Genomic DNA, 7,038 nt, shown 5'->3' with positions numbered 1-7,038 from the left:
ATGTGGTAGTCATGCAATAAATATCAGTGAATGAATGAATAAATAAATAGTGACTTTGAAGCCAAAAAAAAGTTAATCTACTACTTGGGTGGGGCAGACCTACAATCTTATTTTTAGCCCAATTAAGGGTTGTTTTTGATAATAAAATAGAAATATTTATGGATCCACAGGAGGTAGAGAAGTTCATTAATGCTCTGGATAAATAAAAGAATGAGCAGTGGAAAATCTATTGACATATCTAATCAGGAAATTGTGAAAACAACTAGATACTGCTGATTTTGCAAGGCATGGGAAGATTGGATTCAGAATAACTTGATTGGGTAAATTTGAAAAAAAAATTCTCTACACAGTGCTAGAAGTTTATTTATCTCTCTGATCATAGCATAATGATTAGAAATAAGAAAGTAGAATTTAAATTCCCAATCATTAACCATCCTGATTATTACAGTTTTGGATAGGGAGAAAGATATAATGTGAACTAACCTTCTTGGTATGCAAGAGTCTCCATAGACTTCAGAGCAGGTGTGTGAGTGAGACGTTTTGCCCCTCATCTTATTTGTTTGTGCATACAAAGAGAGAGTGAGGGTGCTAGAGAAAGACAAAATAAACCAGTTAGAATAAATATTTTTAAATGTTTATGGTATCAAATAATAAACTAAGCATTTAGTCAGGGTTATAAGTTGCTCCCATCACCCAGATAGTGTTCATTGTTGTACCCTGTAATACTTTGAAATGAAAAAAATCATATTAACATATTATAAGTAATTTTTTTAAAAAGCATTTTAAATTATCTTAGTTGTTTTTTTAGGTTACCAAGGTAAGCACTTTGGTAACTTTGCTATAATACTTTGCTGTAAAAACCTCAAATAATTGCAATAAAGTAATACCAAATAAAATACTAAAACAGAGTAAAAAAAATAAAATAATAAATTAAGCATTTATAGGTGAAGAAGTATTTTTTAAAGCACATGAGAGGTTTGCAGAGCTTTTAAAATATCATTCTAAAAGTGAAGGACTTTAATTAATAGAAAAACTATTTGCTATATATTATACTCATACAGTAGGACTAGGGAGACTGTTATGAAAGAAGAAATAGAATTTGAGTGTTCAATATCACTACTTATCAAAGAAATGTAAATTAAAACCACAGTGAGATACCATTTTACTCTAGTCATAGCCGCCATTATTAAAAAGTCAAAGAACAATAGATGTTGGTGCAGATGTAGTCAAAAAGGATTGCTTATACACTGTTGGTGGGAATGTAAATTAGAACAACCTCTATGGAAAACAGTATGGAGATTTCTCAAAGAACTAAAAGTAGATCTACCATTCCATCCGGCAAGCCCACTACTGGGTATCAACCCAGAGGAAAAGAAGTCATTATATCAAAAAGATACATGCACTAATACATTTATTGAAGCACTATTCACAATAGCAAAGATATGGAATCAACCTAAGGCCCATCAACAAATGATTAAATAAAGAAAATGTGGTGTGTATATATACCTAGAATACTACTCAGCCATAAAAAAAGAATGAAATAATGTCTTTTGCATTAAATTGGATGGAAGTGGAGGCCATTATGCTAGGTGAAGTAACTCAGGAACAGAAAATAAAATACCACATGTTCTCATTTATAACTGTAAGCTCAGCTATGGGCATGCATGGTCATACAGAGTGGAATAATAGAAATTGGAGACTCAAAAGGGGGAAAAAGAGGGGGGTAAGGGATTAAAATTTATCTGTTGGGTACAATGTTCATTATTCAGATGACATGTACACTAAAAGCCCAGAATTCACCACTATACAATATATCCATGTAACAAAACTCCACTTATACCCCCTAAATCTGTTAAAATAAAATTAAAAAAAAAGAAATAGAATGCTAGCATTTTAGCATAGGCATGTATTTCTTGCCTTAATGAGGACAAGACATTTTATAAGTGGAAAACAGACTATAAATGCAGTGTATGTGGATGTAGAGCTCTTTATATCCGGATTAAATGCTCAAGATCCAATATTTTACTTTATTTTTTAGATTAGCTAGGACATAGCAGGGCAACACACATAATGCTGGCATGGTTTTCAATTAAATTGTGGATATATAGTTAGATTGAAGATTTGAAAGAATTACAGAAACTCTCTGGAATCAGTTGCAGATTTAAAAGCCAGTTATTTAATGCTTATATGTGTGTGTGCGTGTGTGTGTGTGTGTATTCACGCATTAATCTTTATTATCATTTTGAGGCAAATAGTTCAAACAGGTATATAGCTACCTAATTCCCACACAGAGTCTTTTGGACCTATTTCATTATCTGCATGTAGAATTTTAAGAATTAGTTTCAGATTCTTAAAAATATAAAAGCTCCAGATTTACTCTGCCAAGTATTTCACAATTGTGCTTACATGGTCTAAAATGCAAGAAATTCAGCAGAATGATATTTTATATAAAAATAAATAGCACATAATTACTGCACATGTATTCTATTATTTACCAAAATTTATAAGCACATACCTCATGCAAATTCTTCTGCCCACACTTGTACAAAGGCTAATTCTTGTCATGGTTAATGTATGACACTACGTAGCCAGAGATTGATCCTAAATTAGAGTACACTATGAAGAAACAGCATTTGGTAACAACATGCCATATGCTAGAAAATCCTAGGTGCTATGTATATTTTATTTCATTTAATCCTCATAACAATTTATATATATGTATATATATAATATGTACTATATATACATATATAATATCTTTGTTTTCTTCCCTCTCTTATCTCTTCAATGTAATATAAGATGTATTGACTTTGTGTCATAGTATTTAAGTTATAGGATATCAAGGCGAATAGTAGACATCATACAAGGACTTTGCATCCTCTTCTGAGGAAAGGGTTAGTGAATTTTCAGTTGTGCACAGGATAGTTGTATCATGCTAGGTGGAAGTATGACCTTGTTGTTGTCGTTATTTGGAGTTTAAGTCTGGTTTTAGGAGATGCATATGGGTGCCAAGTTAACAAGAGGTGAACTTGTGATGTTTAATTGTATGTGTCCACTTGTCTGGGCCACAGTGCCCAGATATGTGGTCAAACATTATCATTCTGGATATTTCTGCTAGGGTGCTTTTGGATAAGATTGACATTTAAATCAGTGGACTTTGAGTGAAGCAGATTGTCCTTTACAATTTTGGTGGGCCTCATCCAATTAGTTGAAGGCCTTAATCAAACCAAAGACTGACCTCTCTCAAGCAAGAGGGAATTCTGCAGCAGACTGCCTTCAAACTTGAATGGCAGCATCAGCTTTTCCTTGGGTTTCAGCCTGCCAGCCCACTCTGAAGATTTGACTTTGAACTCACCAGCCTCCATAATCACATGAGCCAATTCCGTAAAATAAATCTCTTTACACACACACATATATATACACACACACACTCTCACACACACATCACACTTCCTACTGGTTCTGTTTCTCTGGAGAACCCTGACTAATACACAATCCAATGAGGAAAGGATTCAGATCTCTATTATATAGATAAAGAAAATGAACCTCAGAGGAGTTTAACTGTCCAAGATCATAGAATCAGCAAATAGTGGAGTTAGAGTCTGAACCCACATCTTCTGATGTGAAAATCGATGTCCTTTTGCACTTTCTTCATGATCCTCAATAGAGACCTTCAATAATCAGTAATTTCAACAATTTATTGATTATAGAATACACGACTAAATATGATCATCTGTTAATCTGTGAATTCCAAAAGGACAGGAAATATGCCTTAGCTGTCTTGTTTTCCATATCTAACACATGTCTGACACAGGAAACACCTGAAAACACAACATGTGCAAGCAGGTACACACATACACATAAACAGCCCCCCAGACACTTATCTATATCACAAGCACATGCACATTCCCTACATTATGAATTATTTAATTCAAGAGAGTCTACAATTTACGTAAACTTAGGCAGTAGCTCATTCCTTTTCTTCAAAGTGTTTGATCCCATGAGTAACACTAAATAAAACAAGCCCTCTTAACCTCTCTGAGATTTTGTTTCTTTATGTTTTTAAAAATTATTTTGGACCGTACGTGGACTATATGGAGCAAGTTCCTATTCCATCTCCTGGTTCCAAAAATCCATTTCATATTGTGTCCTCAAATAGAGGGCATATCAGATATTAAACTGATAAGAACAGATCCTACACTTGATCTTACCCAAAAGCCTGAGAAGTGATCATTTCTCTATTTGTTAAACCAAAGTTTGATCTGCAACAGAGTTTCCTAACTTTCAGACTTCAGACTTTTGCAAATCACCTTCCTGTTATTTGCCTTACCCACATACCACCAAAAGAGTGTGTAATGTGCTGCCAAAAAGAACGCGGAGATGGCATTGAGGTACTACTATGTTAGTCTCAACCTAAGCAGTAGCATTGTTTTCTGAATACTCATTGAGATAAATGCATAAATTTTAAAAAATTAAATTGTCTCTGTGAAGACTCAAATCATTCAATATTACCAGTGAAATGTTTGCCATATTTGGGGGGAAAAAGTCTAAATTAAAACTTAAAGTCTTATTTAGCTCTATGTTTATAAATTGATTACTGAACAATAGATAATTCTATAATTTACCTCAGATATAATCTTACTAATTCTCCTCCATAATCTAAAATCCCCTAAATGTGATAAGAAATGTTCTTGGTCTTTGATACAGACTTTCCCTTATTGATGGTGGCTTGACTTAAGATTTTTTAACTTTATGACTGCAAGAAACCATTGCAATTCCAACATAATGTACAGTATTTAGTAAATTATGTGAGATTTTCAATACCACTTTATTATAAAATAGGCTTTGTGTTAGGGAATTTTGCCCAACTGTAGTCTGATATAAGTGTTCTGAGCACATTCCAGGTAGGCTAAGGTATGATATTTGGTAGACCAGATGTAGTAAATGCATTTTTAACTTATAATATATTCAATTTATGATGGGTTTTTGGGACATAATCCCATAATAAATTGAGGAGCACTTGTATCTTACTTTCTCACAGGCTGCTTATAAACTCCTGCTAAAGGATTCATAGGCTCTGTAAAATTTCACAGGTACATGAGAATGTATACCTTTAAAACATCAAGGGGTCTTATGTAGACTTTTTAAAAATTTTTTTTTACTACAACTCACATCATGAATATTGGGGCATTTATATTGTGCCCCAATATAGACAGATATATGCGGTATCATTGGAGTAAAGTTTTAATGAAACCTGCTTACATTTACTTCCTTCTGTTTGATTGGATTCATCCAGTCTATTCTATTTTGTTCTTTAAATTGCAAATTGCCACTTATGAAATTTACTTTTATAGCATATTATATTATCTATTGCTATGTAACAACTGTGCCACAAACTTAGAAACAACACTCACTTATTTTCTCACAGTTTCTGTACGTCAGGAGTCCACGTATGGCTTAGCTGGGTCCTTCCGCTACAAGGCTGCTATCAAGGTATCAGCGAGGCCTGTGGTTCATCCGAGACCCAACCGAGAAAGGACACGTCTTTGCTCACTTGGTTTTGGCAGCATTCAATTCCTTGGAGGCTGCTGGACTGAGCGCTCAGTTTCGTGCTGGCTGTTAGCTGGAGCCTTCCCTTAGTATCTTGCCACGGGACCCTTTTCATAGGCAAGCTTACAACATGGCGGCTTGCTTCGTTAACTTCCAGAACAGGTACTAATATCTCATGGAATGTGATCGTGTACGTGTAATCATGCACGCCTTGTTACGTCACGACATTCTATTGGTTATAAGCACATCGCAGGCCCAGTCACTCAAATAGAAGCAACTATGCAAGGAGTGACTACCAGGAGGTGGTGACCTGTCTACCACACAAATTAATGTGTCAGTTTCTGAAATTTAAAAAACACTGGTCTAACAAGTGAACTCTTTCCGTATGGTAATAATTATGAGCTTCTGTAGACCAGCAAGGCAAGAATCATCATACATAAATTTTATAATTCACTAAGGAAACCACAAGAGCTGCAGGGCTTGCTCAAGATCATATTATACAATTCTTTAATGGCAGAATGAAGACTAGATTCACATACTTTTGGCTCCCAGTCTTATGATGTTTTCATTATATCAAGCACAGAGCAGAGTGTCTACATATAGTAGCCACTCAATATATTTGTTTGTTTGTTTGTTTTAGAGACAGGGCCTCAGTCTGTGACCCAGTCTAGGGTGCAGTGGTGTGATAAGAGCTCCCTGAAACCTTGAATTCCCAGGTTCAATAGATCCTTCCACCTCAGCCTCCTGAATAGCTGGGACTACAGGTGCATGCCACCATGCCCAGCTAATTTTTTAAGTTTTTTTTTAAGATATACAATTCAATGGTTTTATTTATTTCCTTTTTTTATTTCAGAGTAATACAGGGGTACAACGGCCTTGGTTACATAAATTGCCTTTGCACTGCCCCAGTCAGAGCTACAAGTATGCCTGTCCCCCAGACAGCGCACACCAAATCCATTAGGTGTAAATTTACCCATCCCCTCCTCCCCACTCCCACCTGCCCGACACCCTAGCTATGTTACTTCCATATGTGCACATCAGTGTTGATTGATTAGTACCAATTTAATGGTGAGTGCATGTGGTGTTTGTTTTTCCATTCTTGTTATTCTTCACTTAGAAGAAAGGGCTCCAGTTTTTTGTAGAGACAGAATCTCCCTATGTTGTTCAGGCTGGACTTGAACTCCTAGCCTCAAGTGATCCTCCTGCCTTGGCCTCCCAAAATCTCTGGGATTACAGGACTGAGCCACTGCACCTGGCCAATATATGTGCTTTGAATGAATGACTAAGTAAATGACTAAATATAACAATGTCTTTCATGAAATTCTTGGAACTAGTCAGTTGGAAGTACTCTAAGTCTAGGATATTATCTTGGCTTCTTAAGAAATCATTTAAAATCTCATTATTTTCTCTCAACTCTTTGACATTGTATGTGCTCTTAGAACATGATGTATACCCTTTTCTTGAAAAAAAGTTAACACCAATCTCAAA

At 35.2% G+C, this 7,038-nt stretch overlaps 1 pseudogene; it reads right to left on the bottom strand.

The window, feature by feature from the left end:
- Positions 1 to 4,064: 4,064 nt before the first annotated feature.
- LOC123631001 lies at positions 4,065 to 4,231 on the bottom strand (annotated as a pseudogene).
- Positions 4,232 to 7,038: the final 2,807 nt, after the last annotated feature.

This window comes from Lemur catta, chromosome 1, assembly GCF_020740605.2.
Source record: "Lemur catta isolate mLemCat1 chromosome 1, mLemCat1.pri, whole genome shotgun sequence".
NCBI classification, from domain to species: Eukaryota; Metazoa; Chordata; class Mammalia; order Primates; family Lemuridae; genus Lemur; species Lemur catta.
Note: the sequence above shows the minus strand (reverse complement) of the source record. Positions and strands in the feature narration are given on the sequence as shown.